Genomic DNA, 23556 nt, shown 5'->3' on the forward strand with positions numbered 1-23556 from the left:
ATAAGAGTCTACCCAGGCTGACTTTGAATAGCAATCCTTTGGAGTATCTAAGGTTACAAGGATGAGTCAATGGCAAACATCTAATTTTCATGCATTACTTCTGCATGTAATAAATGTATGGCAATTTTCCTTGAAAATTCATGTATAATTTTTTAAAAGCAGTGAGAATTTGAAAAGCCTGAATTATTTTTACTCCATCATTCTTGTTTTTTGAGTTTTGAAACTTTCCCTTTTTTGTTGCCTTATATCCATTTAAATAACTTCCTTCGTCCATTATTTGAAAATAGGGTTGTTCCTCAAATGTGACAGTACAGAATGACAATAACAAAAACAGCTAAGTATCGTTACAAAAACAGGCCCAAAGATCAATGAAACAGACTAGAAATAAAGCCATATACTTGTTGTCATCTGATATTTGACAAGGGAGCCAAAAATATGTGTTAGAAAGAAGACAGTATCTTAAATAATTGGTTTTGGGAAGTGGAAATACGTAGATAGAAACGGATCCCTGTTTGTCACCATCCACCAATATCAACTTCAAGTATATCAAAGACTTCAATATCAGACCTGAAACTCTGAAACTACTACAAGATGGAGTAGGAGAACTTATAAGCATATGCAAGGAATTTTGGAGTCTCAGGAACAACAAATTCGAGAGAGACTTGAAAATGGATTGCATGAAACTAAAAGTTTCTGCATGGCAAAGAACATAGTTACTAAATTATAAAGACAGCTAACAGACTGAGAGAAGATCTTTGCCTGCAAGAATCCAAAAAAGGCCTAATGTCCAAAATATACAAGGAGCTCAAGAAATTAAACTGCCAAACTAGTAAGCTATTCAAAAATGGGCAAATGAGCTAAAGGGTGACTTCTCCGAAGAATGGCAAATAAACACAGGGGGAAATGCTCAACATCCCTCACCATAAAGAAAATGCAAAAAATAAGTCTGAGGTCCCATCTCATTCCAGTTAGATTGACTAACATCAAGAATTTGAACACAAAACAAGCCTACACTAACCCTACCAGCACAACTATATTCACTGTAGCATTATTTGCCATAGATAAGATATGGCATCAGTCCAGATGCCCCTCAGTGGATGAATGGATCAATAAAATGTGGCATATATACACAAAGGAATTCTATGCTTCCATCAGAAAGTATGGCATTGCCCCATTCATAACAAAATGGAAAGACTTAGAAAAGAAATTATGTTAAGCAAATAAGCCAGATCAAGGGAAACAGGTTTCCCTCATTTGTGGTAGCTAGAATGTGCCTTAAAATCTACAAGTAAACACAATGGATTATAAAAAATAATTCATGAAGACATGATAAATTACACAGGACTTTAGATATTCACATACAGAGAGATCCAAGGAGGATATTCATAGGAGAGGAACATAAAGGCACAATACTTACATGCATCTGATAATATAAAATAATATTTATAGAAATGAAGTCCAGGAAATGGAAATGAGGCTTATTCTTTGTTGCTGTTTTCTTTTATTTTTAAATTTAAATTTTATTGTAAGGTGATGTAGTGAGAAGTTACAGTTACATAAGTGAGGTAATGAATACCTTTCTTTTTGAAAAATGCTACCCCCTCACTCATTTTCTCCCACTTTCTCCCCTCCTGACTCCCATCTGCCCCATGTTGTAATGTTCATTTCCAAAGTAATGTCTAGTGAGTATCAATGCTGAATTAGTTCACCCTTTGTCCCACCATTTCTGTGATTCCTCTTCCTCTCCCCAAATTAGATAAACTTATATAAAAGACAAAGGGTACAAAAATAAAAAACAGCGACAAAAGAGAATAAACCACAGGAAAAGAGAAAGAAAAACAAATAACTGCAAACAGTACAATAAAAATTCTCCTTTCTGTTTCTTGGAGTTGTTTTCAATAGCATCATTTTATATGATCATATACACGTAGCTATTAAGCCATTGTGATCCTCTCCTAAGAATATCCTCTTTTGATCTCACTGTGCATGAATTCTTAGGGTACTCTTTGATTAGTCATGTCCAAGTGTAATGTTTTACTCTCCATTGGATTAGCTTGTAGATAGACATATTCTAGTTATTACAAATTAGAGAAACCATGCAACCTGTGTTTCTTTGGGTCTAGCTTACTTTAATATACTTTTTTCCAAGTCTTTCTATTTTCTTATGAGTGGGGCAATGTTCTTTCTGATATAAGCATAGAATTCCATTGTGTATATATGCCACATTTTCTTGATCTATTCATCCACGGAGGGGCATCTCAGTTGATTCCATATCTTAGCTATGGTAAATAATACTGCAACAAAATTAGTTGTTCTGGTGAGTTTAGTGTGGCCTTTTTTGTTAGTTTGGAAAAATGCCCAGGAGAAGGATTGCTGGTTGAAAGGAAATTCCATACTGCTTTCCAGAGTAGTTGAACAAGTTTAGCGTTCCCTATTGCCCACGTCCCTGTCAACAGCTGTTATTATTAGTTTTCTTGATAATGGCCATTTTAAGTGGGTCAATGTGGAATGGTGTTTTGACTTGCATTTCTTTTATGGCCAGAGATGTTTAATATTTCTTCACGTGTCTATTGGCCATTCTTATTTTTTCTTTGGAGAAGTCTTTAAGACTTTAGTCCACATATTAATGGGGTTGTTGTTTTATTGAGGGTTTGTTTTAGGAGGGTTTAATTTTTGAACTTTAAATACATTTTAGGTATGAGGCCCTTGTCTGATGCATAACTAGTAAAGATCTCCAGTTCTGTGGGCTTTCTATTTATCTTGCTATCTATGTCATTTTCCATGCAGAAACTCTTCAGTTTGATGCAATCCCATGTATCCAGCCTTTCTTTGATTTGTTGTGATTCTGAATCTTTATTTAGGAAATTTTGAGCTGTGACATTCCTTACCATAATATTTTCAGGGTAACTGCTCTTATATTGAGGTCTTTGATTCATTTGGGATTGATTCTGTTACAGGGCAATATATAAGTATCTAACTTCAGTTTTCTGCACGTGTATACCCACCTCTGCCAGCATCACTTGAAAAGGCTGTCTTTCTTCCATCCTGTATTTTTGGCTCCCTTATCAAAGATTAGCTATAGCTCTGTGGGTTCTCTTATGAGTCTGCAACTACTCCATTGGTCCTCAGACCTGTTCTTATGCCAGTACTAAGCTGTTTTGGTAACTGGCTTTGTAATAGGGTTTGAAGTTTGGTATTGATATTCTTTCAGCACTGTTCTTCTTGCTAAGGATTTTTTAATGCTATGATATAGTGAGTGTTTTTATTAATTTTTTTGTCTTTATTAAAAAGGTGATGAGCAGGGCAGTTATAACCACATAAGTAAGGTAATGATTACCCCTGTTTCTAGAGAATGTTACACCAACCTTCATTTTCCCCCACTTACGGCCTCCTGCCCCCTCGCCCCGCCCCCAAGTTGTAAGGTAGATATCCAACCTGTTGTTAAGTGAGTATCGTTCGTCCTTTGTCCTGCTCTTTTGTGATTCTCTTTCCCTACCCCTGGTCGAATAATCTTTTATACAAGACGCAAGGTACAGAAAATTCAGAGAGATGAAAGAAAAAAACAGACTAAAAATAAACAATAAAAAACTAAGTAAAAAATTATGTACAGTACATTACATTTCCATATTTTAGAGTTAATGTTGGGACACGCCATTATATATAGTCCTATGTATTAAGCAATTGGGTTGTTGAGATTCCCTGTTGAGAATATCATAGACATATTCTAGATCTAAGGATTGTTTTTGCTATTCGGGGTCTTCTCTTATTCCATATGAATTTTTGGATTGCTTTTTCTATATCATTGAAGACTGTTGGGATATTGATGGGTATTACACTGAAGTTGTAGATAGCTTTGGGCAGTATTGCCATTTTCTTGATGTTAATCCTTCCAATCGAGGAGCATAGGAGGGTTTTTCCACTTCCTTAAATCTTTAATATCCTTTTTCAGGTTTTTAAAGTTTTCATCATAAAGGTCCTTTACAACTTCGATTAATTCCTAGGTATTTTTGAGGTTATTACAAAACGTACTACTTTCCTGATTTCAGCATCATTATTCTCATTGTTGGCATACAGAAAAGCTACTGATTTCATGGGTTAATTTTATTCCCTCCTATTTGCCAAAGTTTTGGATTAGGTCAAATAGCTTAGGAGAGGAATCTATGGGGTTCTTTAAATACAGGATTGTGTAATCTGCAAAAAAGGGAGAGTTTTATTGCTTCTTTCCCTATGTTTGCCTTATTGCTCTATCTAGGAATTCCAATACTATATTGAAGAGGAGAGAGCAGACATCCTTGTCTTGCTCTGCAGTTTAGATGAAATGTTTTTAACTTTTCACCATTAACTTTGCATTTAACTTTTCACCATTAAGCTGTAGGTTTGTCATATACAACCTTTATTATATTGAGGAATTGTTTTTCCCTTCTTTTGTTTTTGTATTGTTTCTTCATTTTTCTGCATTTTGGAGAATAATGGGTGCCAGATATGATGAGACAAATGATGACCAAATGAAGCAGGGATACTCTAGACCCTATGTTGAAAATGAACTACACAAATTGTGAGTGGGGACACAGGGAAAAAAGGGGAGAGAGTATAGGAAGGGGTGACATTGTCCAAAAAATGTACTCTTTACCTGAGTTATGTAGCAGTAATACATCTATATACCACCATTATAATAACAATTCATAAATTTAAGTAGAATTTGAACAATAACAAATTCTGGTGGGGATGTGGGGCAGGGGGGAACTGTACTGCACTGTTGGTGGGAATTTAAATGAGTACAATCACTATGGAAGGCAATTTCTCATCATAAACATAAAGCTACCCTATGATCCACCCATACCACTCTTGAATGTCTCCCCAGAACATCACATGCCAGGATACATTAAGGACATTTGCACATCCATTTTCATTGCCACACTATTCACAATAGCCAAGTTTTAGAAACAGACCTGATGTCCTACAAAAGATGAGTGGATAAAAATGTGATGCATACACAAAATGGAATTTTACTCATCCATTAGAAAGAGTAAAATGATGTTATTTGTAGGGAAATGGATAGACCTAGAAAAAATCATTTTAAGTGAGGTAAAAGTCAAACTCAGATAAATGACATATGATTTTTCTGATATGTGGAAGCTAGATCTAAAATATAACTGGATATAATAACTTGTTCATGGCTCTATGAATTTACACAAAAACAGACTAGAGGAAAATACACTTAGGGAAACAATCCAAAGAGGTACTTCCTCTGAACATCTAAATTACTATTTACCAAAATGAAATTCAAAAAATGGAAACATGGGGTTTCTTTTGGTGTTGTTATTGGTTTAATTTTTATTTTTTTAGTTTTTTGTTGTTGGAGTGGAAAAAAGAAAGGTGAATAAATGAAGTTATTGTATTCAATGCAGATTATGTAAAAGTGAATGCTGCAACTTGTGGGTAGGGATTAAGGGGGGGAAATGGAGAAGAATAAAGGAAGGGATGACATTTTCCAGGAAGCATTGTACTCATTACCTGACTTTGTACAGCACCTTAATAATAATAAGAAAAATTGATTTGTTTTTATCAAATTGCCTGTTTTCCTTCATCTGTGAATACCTATTTATTTATGATTTCCAGTTCCTGAAAGATATTTACACTGAATATGGAATTTGAGGTCAGCCATTGTTCTTCATAAGTACTGTAAAAATACTTTACCAGTTTCTTATGACCTCCATAGTATCAGAAGAGAAATCAACTTTCATACATATTGATGTTCCTCAACAAGCAATGCATCATTTTTCTCTGGTTGCCCCCAAGGATATTTTATAGTTAGTGCCCAAAAACCTAATTATGCTGTACCCTCATGTGGATTTCTTCAAGATTGAATTTATGTAGATTTCTCTCTGCTTCTTAAGCCTATTGTTTTCAAATTTAGGGATATTTCAGTTTTTATTCAAAAGCTGTCTAGCATTGAATGATTTCTATTTTCATTCTGGAACTGCAAAGTTATGAATGCTATTCTTATGTTTTTTCCTTCAGTACCTTTGTTCATTTTTTTATTTAGTCTGTTTTCTCTGTTATTTACATTGAATAAACTATATTGTTCTGTTTTCAACTTTATTGAACCAACCATCTGTCATTTCTTCTTTATAACTGGAACTTTCCAGAGATTTTTTCATGGTGGCACATAATTGAACTCAGGCGGCAAAAGCAGGAGTTTCGTGGTCCACAGCCATCCCTGCCCTCCTCCACCAAAGAAATCACAGGAGCCTATCTAAAAAAAAAACCCAAATCAAAGAGTTTAAGGAATGTCACAACTGGTAGAGTTCTTCTCTAGAAAGAGTAAAGATCCGGTACTGCCAAGAAAATTTATTACTACATATATAATATTTACAATTTTTAACTTTTATTGTAGGAACCTGGATTATTTTTTAAACCAAGAGTGTTTTTTTAAATGAACAACAAAAGCCACCTAAAACTAAAGACCCCAAAATTCTATACCCTTGTCCCTGTTACAAGGATAAAATTTAAGTTCTAATTTGAGCCCTGTGACAAGTAGATTTTAGGAATGCCCATTTCTCAGCGAGTCACCTCCTCACTCCTAGCAATTAATTATCCAAGCAAGCCCTAACTCAAGAGTACAAGATCATGGGAAAAATCCTCCATTTGCCATAGGAAACCATGTAATGACACAACACTAAAGCTCTGGCCACATAGTCTGGTGGGTAAGGGACACCCACTCTACCATCCTATCCACATACCTCTGAAGAAGTTTTTATCAATTATTTTTAATTAATTATAAATTGTAATTACATTTTCTACCATTTGCATTTGTTTTAGAGAAATTTTACATTTAAGCATTTGCATCATGGATATCCTTGTCAGAAATTTTCAGTTTGTTATTCATTTCAATTTTTGGTAGCAGTTGTATGTCCTTTTGCATTGAAATGATGATCTTGTTATTTCATCATATGTGGAGATTGGGGAAACAATATATGTGTGGTTTAGATTACTAGTTTCACCTGCAAGCTTAATTATTTTTTTGTTATACAATATTTTAACATCTGATATTACAAATTCACACATTTTTTATCAACATTTTCTTGCCTAATCTCACACACCTATTCTTTCAGGTTAGCTTTAAAATCACTATGTGGGTTTGAAAATTCCCCACTGAGATTTTGATTGCTATAGCATTCAATTTATAAAGTAATTTGGGGAGAACTGACATCCCTACAAGACTGAATTTTTGTTAGCAGCATGTTAGGACTCTCCATCTAATCAGATTTTCTTTTATGTCTCCGGGTAGATTGATTTATTGTTGCCAATTATTTGCTCTCTTACTTGGAAAGGATTATGTCTCACCCTTTGATGTTGGACTTACAGTGTCTCTCTGTGGGAGGTGTATATTTCCTTGTGTTATTGAGTCATGCTTGGCCAAATGTTTTTCTTTGACCAATACTATGAAAGCAGAGGTGACAAACATCTTGTCCATACAGAAACTTTAAGAGCCACTGTATAGTTCGTGCATGAATATGTATTCTCTCTTCTACAAGCATAGCAATGAAGAAGTTACAGACAGCCCATATTCTATGCACTACTAATCAAAACTTCCTTTTAATTTTTAAAAAGGTTAATCTTCAGCGTGGTAAGCCACCAACATTTAGAGTCATTTACTCTATCATGACCTAAAAAGTCCTTTTAAAAACACCTGAGATATTATATGAACCCAGTATCTATTTTGAAAGTATATATTTAAGTACATTTTAATTTATTCCATGGTTATTGGAAATCAGTTGTTATCTGCTCTCCAAGATTCAAATTTGAAATTTTGTGGGTTTTTTTTTACAGAAATGATAATTTTAGAAATGTTTCTGCACATATATAAGTATAGTTTGTTTACAATTTCCATTTTCTTTATTTCTTATATGTTTAGCTATACGGGGTTTGAGGTCAGTTTTTTATGCTAAGAAAATATTCTTCCACTGAGTTACATCCCTGTCACTTTTTGTGCTTGTCCTGGGGCCTGAACTCTTTGAGATTTTGTGCTCACGGCTAGCACTGTGCCACTAGAGCCACAGTTACACTTCTGGCTTTTTTTTTTTTTTTTTTTTGGCCAGTCCTGGGGCTTGGACTCAGGGCCTGAGCACTGTCCCTGGCTTCTTTTTGCTCAAGGCTAGCACTCTGCCACTTGAGCCACAGCGCCCCCTCTGGCCATTTTCTGTATATGTGGTGCTGGGGAATTGAACCCAGGGCCTCATGTATAGGAGGCAAGCACTCTTGCCACTAGGCCGTATCCCCAGCCCACTTCTGGCTTTTTTTTTTTTTTGTTGTTTTGTTTTTGGCCAGTCCTGGGCCTTGGACTCAGGGCCTGAGCACTGTCCCTGGCTTCTTCCCGCTCAAGGCTAGCACTCTGCCACTTAAGCCACAGCGCCGCTTCTGGCCATTTTCTGTATATGTGGTGCTGGGGAATCGAACCTAGGGCCTCGTGTATCCGAGGCAGGCACTCTTGCCACTAGGCTATATCCCCAGCCCCCACTTCTGGCTTTTTTGATGATTAATTGGAGACAAGAATCTCATCGACTTTCCTGCCCAAAGCTGGCTTTGAACTTTCATCCTCAGATTTTAGGCTCTTGAGTAGCTAGGATTATAGGTATGACTCACTAAAGCCAGGCCTTATCAAATTTTGATGAAATTTTACATACATATCCATGTGGGAGAAATATTAAATTTAATATGCTAAGTTTTATGTGTAAAATGTATAGATAATTTTTTCTATTCTACTCATCTCTCAGTTGTACTATAAGTCAAAAGTAGTTCAAAAATATCTTTTTGATCAAATTCTATTTCTTTTTGTTGGCACTCAATAATTATATAAAATGAAGGGTTCATTATAATAATCCCATATGTGCATATAGTGTACCATGTACACCTTACTGGCCGCTCTCAGCAACAGGTAGAAGGAACAAACAGGAAAGAAAATATATAGGAGAACTGAATACATGATGTACCAACAAGTTTTGATTGTCACAAATAGAATAGTCCAATCAACAGAAGAAAAATACACATTCTGTAATAAATGAAACAATAAGCTAGACAATACTGCTTTCCAAGAAACAAACTCTAGAATATTCAAAGTAACTAAAATCACATAGAATATGTTCTCTGATTATAATGAAACCTAATGTGAAATTATAGATGGAAACCAGAAAATCTGTGAAAAGTGGAAATTAAATAATGCATATCTGAGTATACCATAGGTAAAAAGTAAGTCACAAAGAGAGTTTAAAACTAGAGTTAAAATGCTGGGACAATGGATGAACTAATTCAGCAGTGGTATTCACTAAACACTATATTTGAAATGAACTATACAACTTAGGGAGAGGGGAGTCAGGAGGGAAAAATACTGGGAGAAAACAAGGGAGGGAGTGACAATGTTAAAAAATATATTCATTACCTGATTTATGTAACTGTAACTCCCTCTGTACATCTCCTTTACAATAAAAAAAGCCAAGGGAACAAATAGAAAAAAACAGAGATAATGTACAAAAACCACTTATTTTTGTTTTTGTTTTTGTTTTTTTTGGCCAGTCCTGGGGCTTGGACTCAGGGCCTGAGCACTGTCCCTGGCTTCTTTTTGCTTAAGGCTAGCACTCTGCCACTTGAGCCACAGCGCCACTTCTGGCCGTTTTCTAGATATGTGGTGCTGGAGAATGGAACCCAGGGCTTCATGTATATGAGGCGAGCTCTCTTGCCAGTAGGCCATATTCCCAGCCCCCAAAACTACTTATTGAAGTATCTAAGATACAGATAAGAATACACTGTTGAAATTTATAGCACTAAATGCCTACATTAGAAATACAAGAGGATTTCAAGTTATAGAATATGTCAAGAAACTGTTCAGAACAGAAAAATAAATCCAATGTAAAATACTTTACAAGTATGTGACTAAAAACCATGGATATTTTTAATAATAGGAAAATGTCAGAGAAATCCAATGAAACATAAAAATGATTCTTTAGAAAGATACATAAGATTGTTCAAACTATAGCAAGTATGACAAAGTGTAAAAGGAAAAAAATCCAAAACATAAATTTTACAAATGAGATAGGAGCTCTCACCTCAGACTCTTGAACTCATTTAAGAAATAAGGGTGAGGTGGCTGAGCCGCATGGTGTCTACGATCCTCCAGTAATTGTATTACTCTAACAGGATCAGACACCTAAATATCCTCACAATTGTAGGTGAGCAATAGCCCATGAGTGAATTATAACAATTCACTTTACTGAGAACCATGTTCTCAGTTACACAGGGAATAAAAAGACAATTTATTTTCCTTTTTATTCTTATTGTCCTCCCTCTTTCCACCATTTCCTCATGTGAGGGGACTCTATAATAGCTCCACAACTCCAGGCAAGGTCACTACACTCCTCTCCTTTACTCTCTAGCATAGGGACATTCAGCAGAACAAGGAATATAACTCTAGAGACAAAAATGGGTACATGTGAAAATGAGCAGACTCAGGGCCACACTCTGGTCTGAAGTCATGCCTCGGCACATGTATCAAGAAGTCTACGGTGATGGGCTTTTATTCATAAAAAAAAAAAAAAATCCATTTCCCTCCGGAATGCTGGAAGGGGTGAGTGATCAAGATTCAGTATTTACATAGTAGGCATATTAAATTGTAGTTCCCCTTGCACAATGACATGAAGATAAATGTAAAAAATGACAAAAAAATAACTAATGAAGTCCGTGGGCAGAAAAGACCCCTTGTACACAATTAGTGAGAATGTAAATTAGTAAAGCCATCACTGAAAACAGTATAGAACTCCTCAAAGTTCTGGAGAAAAAAAGCTCTTTCTTCTGCTCAGACTAGATGGTTGCATTTTTTTTCTTTTTTTTTTTTTTTTTTTTTTTTTTTTTTGGCCAGTCCTGGGCCTTGGACTCAGGGCCGGAGCACTGTCCTGGCTTCTTCCCGCTCAAGGCTAGCACTCTGCCACTTGAGCCACAGCGCCGCTTCTGGCCGTTTTCTGTATATGTGGTGCTGGGGAATCGAACCTAGGGCCTCGTGTATCCGAGGCAGGCACTCTTGCCACTAGGCTATATCCCCAGCCCTGCATTTTTTTTCTTATCAGAGTAGTAAGTATGGTCCTCATTTTACAAAATTAAGAAAACTTTACTTTTATTTCTCCAAAACCTTATTCTCATTATTTGTGAACTAGCATCGAGTTCAGGGGAATGAATTTCTGGTGTCATTCTCATACTCACCACAAATTGAACAGTTACTTCAATTACCAAACTATCAACATAAGAACTAAAGAAAGGTCAGGTGTGAACACAGTGCCTGCATTTAATAAAATAAAATGAAAACACATATTGAACAAGACAGGTAAGAAAGAGATGCTTGTGACACCCTTCCACCAAATATAAGTAGGCCAATGTAGAAACAGGTATTTCCAACTTGGAAAAGAGAAAGAGAATTAACTCCATGCCTTAAACTTGAAACCCAGGGGAAGGCCTATCATTGTAAAACCTGTATTTGGCAGACCTCTGTGACTCCTACTACCTACTAATACCCGCAGAATGAGTCATAGGACCTGATAAGCCACTGTGGCCACTACTTTTCTAGAACCTTCTGCTGCATAGGAATGAAAGCTAGCAAAGGGCTTTGGGGCTCATTGTGGTGAAACCTAAAAGCTAGTAGAAACTGAAGAACTCATAAGACCATAGTTGACATATGGAGACTCTAAAACAACCCTGGCATCAGGTTGACACCTATGTGCCAGTGCTACAAGACTTGAGTTTAAGCCTGTAGTAGTTTTAGTCTTGAAGAGGATCAGAGGTCCACTTAGCCTTCTCTTTGTACTATGGCTTTGAGACTAAGATGGACACCGACATAGTGTCCTCTGGGTTGGCCAAGGTACTTTCTGTATTTCCATCCTCTTATTACAGCACATGTATCACTATGCATTTGCTTAAGAAAGAATGTCTAGAACAGAGATGGCATCAAACAAAGACCTAGAGACTAGTGGGATGTGACACAGTTTAGTATCAATTTTGTTTTGTTTTTTTTAATTTTGATTGTCAAACTGATGTACAGAGAGGTTACAGTTTCATACATTAGGCATTGGATACATTTCTTGTACTGTTTCCCCCTTCCCCCCTCCCTATTTCCCTCGCCCCCCCCCCCATGAGTTGTTCAGTTGGTTTACACCAAACAGTTTTGCAAGTATTGCTTTTGTAGTCATTCGTCTTTTAACCTGTGTCTCTCGATTTTGGTATGCCCTTTCACTTTCCTAGTTCTAATACCAGTACAAAGTTTCTAATGTACTCAGATAAGATACACTGAAGGTGCTGGTACAACCACAGGAGGGGGATATAAGAGGATCATCAACAGTAGAAGTAGTAGTTTCGCATGGCATGTTGAAAGTAATTACAACAGTGATATAACAGTCATTTCCATAACATGGAGTTCATTTCATTTAGCATCATTTTATGTGTTCATAAGGGCATACCTATTGGGCTCCTATGATCCTCTGCTGTGATTAGCCTAAACCTGTGCTAATTATTCCCTATGAGGAAGAACATAGAGTCCATGTTTCTTTGGGTCTGGCTCACTTCACTTAGTATAATTTTTTCCAAGTCCTTCCATTGCCTTACGAATGGGGCAATGTCATTCTTTCTGATAAAGGCATAAAATTCCATTGTGTATATGTACCACATTTTCCTGATCCATTCATCTACTGAGGGGCATCTGGGTTGGTTCCATATTTTAGATATGACAAATTGTGCTGTGATAAACATTGTTGTGCTGGTGGCTTTATTGTGTTCTTGTTTGTGGTCTTTGGGTAGATGCCCAAAACTGGGGCTGCTGGGTCATAGGGGATCTCTAGGCTTAGCCTTCTGAAGAATCTCCATACTGCTTTCCAGAGTGGCTGAACCAGTTTACATTCCCACCAACAATGAAGTAGGGTTCCCTTTAGGCCACATCCCCTCCAACAGTTGTTATTGTTAGTTTTCTTGATATAGGACATTCTTACTGGGGTTGTTTTCATTTGCATTTCTTTTATGGCCAGAGATATAGAGCACTTTTTCATATGTCTCTTGGCCATTCTCATTTCCTCATCAGAGAAGTCTCTTTTAAGTCTTTAGCCCACTTGTTGAGGGGGCTGTTGGTTCTTTGCGGTTTTGTTTTGGAGGAATTCAATTTTTTTAGTTCTGCATATATTTTAGATATGAGGCCTTTGTCCGTTGTAAAGCTGGTAAAGATCTTTTCCCAATCTGTGGGCTTTCTCTTTATCTTTCCTTTGTCCTTTGCCCTGCAGAAGCTCTGCAGTTTGATGCCGTCCCGTTTGTCCATCCTTTCTTTGATTTGTAGCATTTCTGGGTCATAGTTAAGGAAGTTACGTCCTGGGCCAAGGAGCACAAGTGTTTTTCCTGCTCCTTCTGTTAGTGTTTTCAGGGTATCTGTTTTAATTTATGGGTCTTTGATCCATTTAGAATTGATTTTGGTGCACGGTGATATATAAGGATCTAGTTTTAGTTTGTTGCATATGTTGAACCAGTTTTGCCAGCACTAATTGTTAAAGAGGCTATCTTTCTTCCATCCTATTTTTTAGGTTCCTTAATCAAAAATTAAGTAGGCATAGCTCTGTGGGTTCATTTCTGGTCTTCAATTCTGTTCCACTGGTCTTGAGGCCTGTTCCTGTACTAATACCAAGCTGTTTTTATTACTAAAGCTTTATAATACAGCTTGAAGTTGGGTATTGTAATTCCTCCAGGACTGTTCTTTCTGCTTAGGATTGTTTTTGCGATTCTAGGACTCTTATTGTTCCATATGAATTTCTGGATTGCTTTCTCTATTTCATTAACAAATGGTGTTGGGATGTTAATGGGGTTTGCATTGAATTTGTAGATAGCCTTTGGCAATATTGCCATTTTGATTAAATTAATCCTCCCAATCCAGGAGCATGGGAGGTTTTTCCATTTCCTTAGTTCTGCCTTAATTTTGTTTTTCGAGTTATTAAAGTTCTCATCAAAGAGGTCTTTCACTTCTTTGGTTGAGGTTATTCCTAGGTATTTTATGTTTTTTGAGACTATTGCAAAAGGAGTGCTTTTCTGATTTCAGCCTCAGTGTTCGGGTTGTGAGCATATAGAAAGGCCATTGATTTTTGGATTTTTTTTTCCAGTTCTGGAGCTTGAACTCAGGGCCTGAGCACTGTCCCTGGCTTCTTTTTGCTCATGGCTAGTAATCTGCTACTTGAGCCACAGCGCCACTTCTGGCCGTTTTCTGTATATGTGGTGCTGGGGAATCGAACCCAGGGCTTCATGTAGTTGAGGCAAGCACTCTTGCCACTAGGCCATATTCCCAGCCCCTGCCATTGATTTTTGAGTGTTTATTTTATATCCTGCAACTTTGCCAAAGTTTTGGATCACCTCTAGTAGCTTGGGAGTAAGTGTCAATGGGGTTCTTTAGGAATAGGATCATGTCATCTGCGAAGAAGAATGTTTAACTTCATCTTTTATATTTGGATCCCTTTTATATTTTCTTCTTGCCTAATTACTCTGGCTGGGAATTCTAGTACTATGTAGAAGAGAAGGGGAGAGAGCAGACTTTCCTATCTTGCTCCTGATTTTAAAGAGAATGGCTGTAGACTTTCACCATTTAGAATTATGTTTCCTGTTGGTTTGTCATAAACTGCCTTGATTATATTCAGGACTGTTCCCTGGAATCCCAGTTTTTCCAGGGCTTTTATCATAAATGGGTGCGGGTTTTTATCTAACACTTTTTCTGCATCCAGACATATAACCATGTGGTATTTTACCTTGCTGCGGTTGATGTGGTGGATTACATTAATTGACTTGCATATATTGAACCAACTTTGCATACATGAGATGAATCCAGTTTGACCACGGTGTATGATTTTTTTGATGACCTGTTGAAGTCGACTGGCCAGAGTTTTGTTGAGAATTTTTGCATCTATGTTCATCAGGGAAATCCATCTATTGTTCTCTTTCCGTGATGAGCCCCTGCCTGGCTTTGGGATGAGGGATATACTGGCTTCATAGAATGTGTCTGGTAGTGAACTTTCTCTTTCATTTTCATTGAAGAGTTTGAGAAATACTGGTGTGAGTTCTGTTTTGAGGGCCTTGTAATGTTCTGCGTGAATCCGTCTGAACCTGGGCTTTTTCCTTGGATGGGAGATCACTTATTGCTCTTTCCCTTTCAATGCTTGATACGGGTCTGTTTAGAAGGTTTAAATCTTCATGGCTGAGTTTGGGGATATGAATTTTTTCTAGGAAATCATCCATTTCTTCCAAGTTCTCGAATTTGTTGGCATAAAGGTTTGCAAAATAGTCCCTTATTATTTTCTGAATTTTGGTTATTTCTGTGGTGATGTTACCTGTTTCATCTCTAATCTTGTTTATTTGAGTGTGTTGCCTTCGTTTTTTGGTCAGGTTTGCTAGCGGTCTGTCTAGCTTGTTAAATTTTTCAAAGAACCAACTCTTTGTTTTGTTGATTCTTTTGATTTTTTTTCTCTATTTCATTTAATGCTGATTTGATTTTAATGATTTGCTTCAGTCTATTGACTTGGGGTTTGGCTTGCTGTTCTCTCTCCAGAAAATTAAGGTGCTTCCTTAAATTATTGAGTTGCTGCTTCTCCAGTTTGTTGATGTATGTACTCAGAGATATAAATTTTCCTCTGAGTACTGCCTTTGCCGTGTCCCAAAGGAACTGAAACTTTTTGTACTCATCTTGGTTGAATTCCATAAACATTTTAATGTCCCACTGATGGTTCAGCAGTGTGTTGTTTAGTCTCCATGAATTGTAGGATTTTCTGTGGTTGTTGTTTGAGTTGAGCTCTAATTTTATTCCATTGTGGTTTGAGAGAATGCAGGGAATGATGTCGATACTTCTGAATTTGTGCAGATTATCTTTGTGCATTAAGATGTGATGTATTTTGGAGAATGTTCCATGTGCTGATGAAAAGAATGTGTATTCTGTTGATGATGGATGGAATAATCTGTAGGTATCAGTTAAGTCTAGTTGGTCTATGCAGTTGTATAGTTCTGTGGTTTCTTTGTTAAGTTTATGGCCTGTTGATCTGTCCAGAGGTGACAGTGGAGTGTTAAAGTCCCCAACTATTAATGTGTTTGGGTCTATGAGTGCTTTTAGAGTCAGTAATGTTTTAGTTTTAGTTTTTTTTTTTTTTTTTTTTTTTTTTTATGAAGTTGGGTGCTCCTGTATTTGGTGTGTAGATATTTAGGATGGTTAAATACTCCCGTGGGAGAGATCCCTTTATTAGTATGTAGTAACCTTCTTTGTCTCCTCTTACCATTTTTAATTTGAAGTCAATTTTATTTGATACTAGGATTGCAACTCCAGCCTGCTTATGGGGGCCATTTGCTTGGTAGATTTGATTCCAGCCTTTCACTTTTAGAAGATGTTTACTTTTGCTGGATAGATGTGTCTCTTGGAGGAAGCAGAAAGATGGATCTTGATTTTTGATCCAACTTATGAGCCTATGTCGTTAGATTGGAGAATTAAGTACATTAATGGTGAGAGTTAAGATCGAGAGATGATCGTTTCTTCCTTTATTTATAGCTATCTTGTTAAAAGCTGTGTCTTCCCATTTCTTGATCTAATATTCTGGTTTTCTATTTAGGGTTCATTTCTCTTTCTGTATTGGGATCTTGATTATTTTCCCTGTATAGTACACCTTTGAGGATTTTCTGTAAAGCTGGTTTGGTGGAGATATATTGTTTCAGTTTTTCCTTACTGAAAGACTTATTTGACCTTCGGCTATGAACGAGAGTTTAGCTGGGTACAGTATTCTTGGTTGGTAGTTATTTTTATTTAGGTTTTGGTATACCTCATTCCAGGCTCTCCTTGCTTTCATGGTCTTTGCTGAGAAGTCTGGGATAATTCTGATTGGTGATTGTTTTCTTCTCCCTAACAGTTTAAGGATTCTTTCCTTGGACACTATTGATCCTGTTTTGATCACAATATGTCTTTGATTGACTGCTCTGGTTCCTGCTTATTTTGAGTGAGAGATAAGCCTCCATTGTTTGGCATCTTTCTTGTGCTTCTTCTGTCCATTTGTTTTGGGAATGCCAATCTACAAGCACCTGTGAGCACCGTTTAAGACCCAAAGCAGACCTTACCTAGCACTGTTGTGTAAATCTTAGAAGATCCCAATTATATTGATACTTTGTATAACTGTATATTAAATTATATTTGGTGTTCCTAAAGAATACAATTTGGATATAACAACCAATCCTGAGCCCTGTATTCAGTAGTTACTTATTTACTGTTACAAACCTATGGGCAGTTTCTGTTCTTATATTAAGTACTTTTTGGACTGGCTTTTTCTATGAACCCCTTTGAATCACTCTGATGGAACAGGAATACCCTCTATCCAATAACCAGAGGTAAATGGAATCTGGAATTCCTGGAAGTAAGTCAGGAGGGTAGGTTATAGGTAGTGAAATGAGTGAAATGTATGAGGGGGTGGTGATGATTTTGGTTTAGTTTCAGTGGAGTGTGAATGTGGAGGAGTAGAATCAGTAGAAAAAAAACAGGTTAAAATGATAGACATTAGAGAGTTAGCAGAAAAGAGTGAATGTGTTATTTATAGAAAAGTATTTTTAAAGAAAGAGAATGTGAAGAGAAACCCAACGAAAAAATACTGGAGGACAAATGCACAAAACAGACAAAACTTATTTTAAAAAACAAACAGAAAAACAAATAACCCCCAAAAAAATCACCAAAAATCCTGATAAAACAAACAAAAAAATGGAAAACAAAAATCCAAGAGACATATAAAAAAGTGATTTACATCACTGGCCATAAAAGAAAAGCAAATCAACACAACATTGAGATTCCACCTTACCACAGTAAGAATGCCCTATATCAAGAAAACTAACAATAATAAATGTTGGAGGGGATGTGGCCAAAAGGGAACCCTACTTCATTGCTGGTGGGAATGTAAACTGGTCCAGCCACTCTGGAAAGCGGTATGGAGATTCCTCAGAAGGCTAAGCATAGAGCTACCCTATGACCCAGCAGCCCCAGTTTTGGGCATCTACCCAAAGACCACGAACAAGAACACAATAAAGCCTCCAGCACAACAAAGTTCATCGCAGCACAATTTGTCATTGTTAAAATATGGAAACAACCCAGATGCCCCGCAGTAGATGAATGGATCAGGAAAATGTGGTACATATACACAATGGAATTTTATGCCTTTATCAGAAAGAATGACATTGCCCCATTTGTAAGGAAATGGAAGGACTTGGAAAAAATTATACTAAGTGAAGTGAGCCAGACCCAAAGAAACATTGACTGTGTTCTCCCTCATAGGGAATATTTAGCACAGGTTTAGGATAGTCACAACAGAGCATCACAAGAGGCTAATAGCTATGTCCCTATGAATCCATAAGATAATGGGAAGTGAAATGAACTCCATGTTATGGAAACAATTTATATTTCACTGTTTCAATTACTTTCAACATGCCATGTGAAACCATAGCTTCTATTGTTGATGATCCTTTTCTATCCCTTTCATATGTTTGTACCCACACTATCACTGTATCTTATCTGAGTACATTGGAAACTGTACATAATGGTATTAGAACTAGGAAAGTAAAGGGAATACCAAAATTTAGAGACACAGGATAAAAAGACAAATGACTTCCAAAGCAGTACTTGCAAAACCATTTCGTGTAAACCATCTGGACAACTTGTAGTGGGGGAGGGAAAGGGAAAGGGAGGAGGGGGGAATGAGGTAGGATGTAACAAACAGTACAAGAAATGTATCCAATGCCTAACGTATGAAATTGTAACCTCTCTGTACATCACTTTGACAATAAATAAGAAAAAAAAGAAGTGAATGAAAAAAATTAAACTGTTACTTGAGGGTAGGGATTGAATGGCAAAATATGGGGGAGAGCAACAAAAGTAGTGACTGAGAAAGATATATCGTATTCATAATCTGACTTTGAAATTTACACGTACATACTAAAAATAAAAAATTATATAAAAGAAAATCTATGCAGTACATAGAAGTGTAAGCCTTTTTTCCTACTCTAGTTTTATGTTGGTCTTGGTGTGCTGTGGTCCCGTTCTTGCCATGCTAAGAAGCTACTTTTCAGACATGAGCCATCAACAGTCAACTTATACCTTTAGCTCTATGATGGGTCAAGACAACAATACTAGCACAAGGTCAAGTAGATTGAGTACTGGAGTCAGAATTCTACTTTTTAAATAATAAAATTAAATTTGTTATATCATTAAAAGTGTCCATTTAAACTTCCAACAGCTGAGGTAGAAACAGTTAATAATATGGGAAAAATAAAATCAGACTTCTTAGCTGAATAGCAAAATCAAGATGAGCTGAGTTGAGTATTTATAGGTGCAATATGAAAACTGAAAATAGTCTTGAAAATATTTGGATATTTATTTATCACATTAGAAAAATATTTTTGAAGCCCAGAGATCCCAGCTAGGACCACTGCAGGCAGCACAGGGGTCCCAGCCAAAGCCCACCACCCGCTTCTGGCAATCCAGGGGTCCCAACTGGAACCCACTGTAGGCAGCTCAGGAGGCCCAGCCAGAACCCGCTGCCTGCCCTCGGCAGCCTAGAGGTACCAGCTGAGCGCCACAGGCCCCACTGCCTCCGAGGTAGAATTCTGCTCCTGGCATGCCTTGGGAGCAACAGACTTGTTCCCCAGGCTGACCACAATACCAAATTACTGAAGGTACCCAACTTCTACCCACAATCCACAGAGATCCACAGAATCACCATCACCCAGGACCTCCAGAATCCATTGAACTCAGGTTAATGGTAGGCAAGATAATAGGCATCTGGTGTCAATCTGAATGAATCAAAATGTTCCTAGAGCAATTGTATCAACCAAAAAAGAAATAACAACAAGATTGTAATGGTATAAAATAAAGCTACTGTATACTGGGCACAGGGTTGGTTTTTACTTCCAAAGTGTAATTTGTGGGTATACCAAATCTGCTACTATACCCAAGAAAAAGAGGAAACTTACCTGTCTAGGTCTGTGTACCTATAAGAATAGCACAACAGGACATGATAAGGTCTGGTTCAGGTCCTAAACAGTGCCAAAGGGGGCTAGCAGACTAGCATTCCAAATCCAAATGGGCAGAAGAAACACAACAAGTATGGCAAGACAGCCACTCAAAACAAACAGGAAACAGAGCATTCAATTGAAATCCCAGAGGAGAGCCCTCAAAATGCTCTACCAACTATGATGATAAAAATTAGAAATGAAAAGTTTGAGTCTCTCCAGACAAGTATCCTAGGGCATAAGGAGGCAAACCAAAAAACAGTTCATGAATGTGATGAATATAGTCGTAAGTTAATAGAGGACTTCATGGCCTCCACAAACAGAATGATACACAAACTCCAACAGAAAGAAAAAGAGTCCTATGAAAAGATAACTACTCAGCTAAAAGAGATTACAGACAGCATCCAGAAATCAAATTAATGAAGGAAGTCCATGCAGGATCTAACAGAGAGTTAGCAGAGACATGGAAGCCATCAAGAGAGATCAATCCGAAGGTAGGGAGATAAGAAACCAAGTTGTAAGTTTAGAGAGCATACTGGATGATGCGGAAGATCGAATCTCAGGAATTGAGGACAGCCTAGCCATTATGGAGAAAGAACAAAAAACAATACAAAATCAATCCAAAAAGCAAGACAGATCACTTCAGGAGCTTCAGGATACAATCAGGAAACCCAATACAAGAAGCATTTAGGACCCCAAACAGACCAGACCTGAACAGGACTTCCCATTGACACATTGTAATCAAAACAGAATCAACAGAGGCCAAAGAAAGAATCCTTAAAGCCAATAAGAAAACGAGAACAAAAATCACATATAAAGGAAAACCAGTCAGAATTACTCCAGATTTCTCAGCAGAGCCCAGGAAAGCAAGGAGAGCCTGGAATGACATTTGCCATATCCTAAAGAAAAATAACTTCCAACCAAGAATTCTGAATCCAGCTAAGCACTCATTAATAGCTGAAGGTCAAATAAAAGTCCTCCACAGAAAGGAAAAATGGAACCAATATATCTCCACCAAACCAACATTACAGAATATCCTCAAAGATGTCCTCCACATCGAAAACCACAAGACCACAATCCAGACCGGGAAAGCATCCCTAAATAAAACTCCAGATTAGTAAAAGCAAAAAGGGAAGACACAGCCCCGACAAAGATAGATATGATGAAATGAACAAGCAATCACCTCTCAATCCTAACTCTCAATATTAATGGACTTAAAGCTCCAAATAAATGACATAGATTGACAAGTTGGACCAAAAAAACAAGATCCATTTTTCTGCTGCCTCCAAGAGACTCACCTTGCCAGAAAAAGCAATCATATTCTAAAAGTGAAAGGCTGGAGTAAAATCTATCAAGCAAATGACCCTTGCAAGTAGGCTAGTGTGGCAATCTCAGTATCAGATAAAATTGACTTCAAACTAAAAACAGTGAAAAGAGACAAAGAAGGTTACTACATACTAATAAAGGGATCACTCCTATGGGAAGACATAACCATCCTAAATATCTACACATCGAATACAGGAGCTCCCAACTTCATCAAACAAACACTACTGACTCTAAAAACTCCCATATGAATTCTTTTTCTGTATGATCTTGAGCAAACAAAACAACAGCTCCATGTTATATACATGTTTAAATAATTCTCTGAATAATAGGCATAAATTTCCTAGGTCAAACTTCATCATAGCTGGGTTCTGGTGGGTCATGCGTATAATACTACCTAATCCGGAGGTTGGCATCTGAGGATCAAGGTTCAAAGCCAGCCAAGAGTGAGACTCTTATCTCTAATTAATCAGCAAAAAGCCAGAAAGACACACACCGGCAGTGCCGAGAAGTTCGGGTCCAAACCGGGTTCGGACAAGGGAACCCAGCGCGGCAGAAAGAGGGAACCGGGGAAGCCACCACGACACTTCGCCAACCTCTGAAGGGCCAACGGCTGCGCGGGACACACACACAAAGCAGCAACTGTGAGTGCCACATTATTCCCTCCCCCAATGGGAGACCAGCTATCAGAGACCCAAGCCCGACAAAGAAGCTAGATCTCGCTCCCTCCCCCTCCCAACCCTGAGGGAACAAAGAACCACCAAATCAGGCGGGGAGCCCCCATCAGGCGCTGGGAAGTCAGGTTAGCAGGGAAAGGGCAGAACAGCCCCAAGGCCCCACAGGTTCCTGAACTGGCAGAAACGGCCCCGCCCCCTTCCCAACAGGGGCCGGGGGATGGCGGGCGGTGCAAGCACCACCCGAGGCACCTGGATCTCGCAGACTCTTACAACTAAAATCACAGGCGCTGGTGGGCAATACCAGCCCAGCAGGGTCACCTGAGCATGATCACGTCCCTCCCTCGCAGCGGAGGCGTTCCAAGCCACACCCGGACAGTCGATCCCACTGGACCCCACACATACTGCCCCCCCCCAATGGACTCGCAGGAGGGCGCAAGCACAACCCAACAACCCGGGGCTCGCTCTGGGAGGCATATCCCGCTAAAGTGCCTGTTGTAGTGAACGCACAGCGCACAGGAGGGCGGGGCCCCCGGCGACAGCGCCCACTCTGGGAGACGTACCCTGCACTGGTGGGCGGGGCCACAGCGACAGCACCTGCTGCCATAGACACACCTACACAGGAGGGAGGGAAGATTTACACAGACCTCCAGATGCGCAAATCACAAAGAAACATAACTCAGTTCATCAAAGGGCAAGCCAACTCGCCAGCTCCAAAAAGCAGCACGAGTGAAGAGGAGATGGAGACTAAAAAAGCAAATGAGGCCATGTTAACAGGAATGATCGAAAGCGTCAGAAATGAAATCAGAAAACAATTCCAGGAGTTTAGAGCAGAAATCTGGAAGGAAACCCAGGAAGCCAAGAAAGAAATGGAAGCAAAAATGGATACAATGCAAGCCTCAATTAAAGAAATGGAAGGAAAAATGGATACAATGCAAGCCTGCTTTAAAGAAAATCTCCACATCCTGAGAATTGAAATGCATGAAAAAATAGATTTAAAATACAACTACTTAAAGGGAATAAATTTCCACGATCAGAGCTGATATGACAACCATAAATAGCTCTCTGACATCCATAAACTCCGCAATTGAAACCATAACAAAAAGAGTGGACCATATAGAATCTAGAATCTCTCGCCTGGACGATGAAGCAGCTGACCACAACCAGAAAATGACCACACTCCAAGAAAAGGTGAAGCTTCAGGGAAGACTAATCCAGGAACTAATGGACAAAGACAAGAGATATAATCTGCGCATAATTGGAATAGAAGAAGGAGCTGAATACCAGAACAGAGGGCTTAATCATGTTCTCAATAAAGTTATTGCAGAAAACTTCCCCAATCTCACAGGGGACCCCATCCAGGTAACCGAAGCCCTATAGGACACCTGGCAGGCCAGACCCCAGGAAAGCCACCCCAAGGCACATAATATTCAAGACTACAGACCTCAAGATTAAAGAGCAAATTCTGAATTCAGCCAAA

This window comes from Perognathus longimembris, chromosome 28 (assembly GCF_023159225.1).
Source record: "Perognathus longimembris pacificus isolate PPM17 chromosome 28, ASM2315922v1, whole genome shotgun sequence".
NCBI classification, from domain to species: Eukaryota; Metazoa; Chordata; class Mammalia; order Rodentia; family Heteromyidae; genus Perognathus; species Perognathus longimembris.